This window comes from Pelodiscus sinensis, chromosome 29, assembly GCF_049634645.1.
Source record: "Pelodiscus sinensis isolate JC-2024 chromosome 29, ASM4963464v1, whole genome shotgun sequence".
Taxonomy (NCBI): Eukaryota; Metazoa; Chordata; order Testudines; family Trionychidae; genus Pelodiscus; species Pelodiscus sinensis.
Genome location: NC_134739.1, coordinates 6,206,276 through 6,209,337, shown reverse-complemented (window position 1 = coordinate 6,209,337; position 3,062 = coordinate 6,206,276).

Genomic DNA, 3,062 nt, shown 5'->3' with positions numbered 1-3,062 from the left:
TGGCACCCCTTTCCGGAAAAGGGATGCTAATGAGACACTTCGGAATTGCAAATTCCGCGGGGGATTTAAATATCCCCCGCGGCATTTGCATGAACATGGCTGCCGCTTTTTTCCGGCTCGGGGTTTTGCCGGAGAAAAGCGCCAGTCTAGACGGGATCTTGCGGAAAATAAGCCCTTTTCCGGAAGATCCCTTATTCCTACTTTCGAGCGCCAGTCTAGACGGGATCTTGCGGAAAATAAGCCCTTTTCCGGAAGATCCCTTATTCCTACTTGAAAGTAGGAATAAGGGATCTTGCGGAAAAGGGCTTATTTTCCGCAAGATCCCGTCTAGACTGGCGCTTTTCTCCGGCAAAACCCTGAGCCGGAAAAAAGCGGCAGCCATGTTCATGCAAATGCCATGGGGGATATTTAAATCCCCCGTGGCATTTGCAATTCCGAAGTGTCTCATTAGCATCCCTTTTACGGAAAAGGGTGCCAGTGTAGACACAGCCCTAGAGTCTAAACAGGCAAAAGGAGGGAGGGGAATGGATTTGAGCAAGATCTCGCAGTGGCTCAGTGGTAAAGCAGGAAATAGAAGCCATAATCCAGTCCGGAGTCCTACCTGTGAGCCCACGCAGCACCTGACCCCATCATTTAAATACTGGACCCAGGCACGTGGTTGCCTAGAGAAGGTTCTGACTAAGGAAACCGTTTCAGGGACACTTCCCCGTCTCTTCTCTGCGTTCCTTTGAGGCTCGTGCAGAGGCTGTTGCTTTCTGTGAGATTTGATTTGGTTGCGGTGAGCTTTTCCCCTGCTCTCTGTGCTCTGATCCCTTGCCAGAAACAACTCTTGGCCAATCGCTTCAGGGATAGCACAATGGGAAATCAATTTGAACAAAGGAACACATTTAAAAAGGGTTAATGGCCCTGCCGTTCGAGCGCAGGATCTTAGCCGGATACGCACATAGACCTTTGCAGTACAGCTTATTATTGGAAGGGCTAAGGCAGATACCTGAGCAGTTGATAGAGCTGAGGGTGGGTGGCCAGCATCCTGGTGGATTTATTCTCAGCTGGAAAAGGGGAAATGGGCCTATATCTACAGAGGTACTTAGATGCCTAAGTCTCAGGTGCCCAAGTGCCAGTTTTGATTCCAGTGATCTGCCAAACCCTGTAGGGGTCTAAATTCACTCAGCACCTACATTTTCAGGGTAGAATTTCCCACAGAACCCATGTTCTTGCTTCCAGGCATGCACACCATCCAGAAACCTATGTCCTGCTTAAGGCCCTAAGCAATTCACAGCCTGGTGTTGGTGGATGGATTGTGGGCACAGATCTAGTAGGTGGGCACTGAACATGGCACCCAGTCTGGGAGGTATGCATGGTGGAACAGACATTTGGCATGAAGAGTGGAGAGGAAAGGCTCTCTGTAGCCTCCTGGTTAGGTCTCCAACCTGGGACTCTGGGAGAGGCCACTCCATATATCCATATATTCAGTCACTCCATATATCCACAGTAAGGGAGCCCTGTGATACTCTGGGAGTTCACCAGACCAGTAAGGGGTTCCATCAACTGCCCTGAATTTCTCGGTGCTTTCCTGTATAGCTGTGGCTTAGAACCCTGTCACGTATATGCCTGCTCATAGCACTGTGCCCTGAGCTGACTTCCACCAGCTTGATTACTTCTTGTAGGGTGACACCATCAGCCCTTCCAGGCCTAAGGCTCTCCAAAGCTGTCTTCCGGCAGTGTCCAGTTCCTCTCACTAGACTCGCTCAGAGGTTATTAGTTGGCTGCCTCTAAGCAAAGCATACAGCAGCCTGTTCATTTAGCTGAGGATGTCACCTTTCGGTTTCATGCAGAACAGAGGTGGATGTGTAATCAAACAAGAATGATTGCTAATAAGAGAGATTTAAGTGATAAGAACACAGGACACAGGTAAAGCTAGAAGTAAAACAAAACACACGTTCTAGTGACTAGAAGCGAACTTCAGCAAGTTACGCTCTTTGTCTAAGTAGGTTTCTCACCTAAAGTCAGTTTCACCAACTCCTGATTTTCAGGCCAAGAGAATCCACTTTTCGGGAGCCCAAAGGGGGCTGCTCCCCCTTTGTCCCTTAGGTCAGTGTTTCTCAAACTGTGCTCTGCGGTGCCCCAGGGCTGCGTGAGACATCTCCAGGGGCTCGGCGAGGCTGACAAACTGGAAACATCGATAGGTACAACACACACAATCAGTGGACCGCTGGGGCTCCGCATAAATTTTTACACATATAAAGGGCTCCGGAGCTCAAAAAGTTTGAGAACTGCTGCCTTAGGTGAGGGATGCCACATGGCTTTTTCCTTTGGTTATATTGGTTACACACTCCCCTGCCCCGCCCCTTTCTGCTTGCACACTCTAGCCCCTCCCCCTACAGGTGCACACCCCACCCCTAGAACGTTACATATTCCCCAGCCCCGCCCCCTTCCTGCTTTCACACTCCAGCCCCTCCCCCTACACGTGCACCACCCCACCCCTAGAACGTTACATATTCCCCAGCCCCGCCCCCTTCCTGCTTTCACACTCTAGCCCCTCCCCCTACAGGTGCACACCCCCACCTCTAGAACGTTACATATTCCCCAACCCCGCCCCCTTCCTGCTTTCACACTCTAGCCCCTCCCCCTACAGGTGCACACCCCCACCTCTAGAACGTTACATATTCCCCAGCCCCGCCCCCTTCCTGCTTTCACACTCTAGCCCCTCCCCCTACAGGTGCACACCCCCACCCCTAGAACGTTACATATTCCCCAGCCCCGCCCCCTTCCTGCTTTCACACTCCAGCCCCTCCCCCTACAGGTGCACACCCCCACCCCTAGAACGTTACATATTCCCCAGCCCCGCCCCCTTCCTGCTTTCACACTCCAGCCCCTCCCCCTACAGGTGCACACCCCCACCCCTAGAACGTTACATATTCCCCAGCCCCGCCCCCTTCCTGCTTTCACACTCCAGCCCCTCCCCTACAGGTGCACCCCCCCCAGAACGTTACACAATTCCCAGCCACGCCCCCGCGCCCGTTGGCGTCACGGCCGGTACCTGCCCCCTCCCCGGCCGGCAG